Source organism: Penaeus monodon, chromosome 28, assembly GCF_015228065.2.
Source record: "Penaeus monodon isolate SGIC_2016 chromosome 28, NSTDA_Pmon_1, whole genome shotgun sequence".
NCBI lineage: Eukaryota > Metazoa > Arthropoda > Malacostraca > Decapoda > Penaeidae > Penaeus > Penaeus monodon.
The window spans coordinates 28,548,610-28,548,850 of NC_051413.1; positions in this window are offsets into that span (position 1 = coordinate 28,548,610).

The window sequence follows — 241 nt, forward strand, 5'->3', positions numbered from 1 at the left end:
CTCTCGTGAAGGTGACTCCTTGTCCCTTGACTTTGGAACATGATAAGCAAAAGCAAGTTTTTTGAGAAATGCAAAAAGGAGAAATATAATGGTCGAGGAATAAAAAAAAATAAATCCTGTATTCTTTTTTCTGATTAAAAAAGAGGGAGAGGAAAAAGAAATAAATTGAAATAAAAACAACGATATTTTTCTTTCCTTTTAAAACCTCAATGGCACACTACGACTGTAACTACTTATAGCG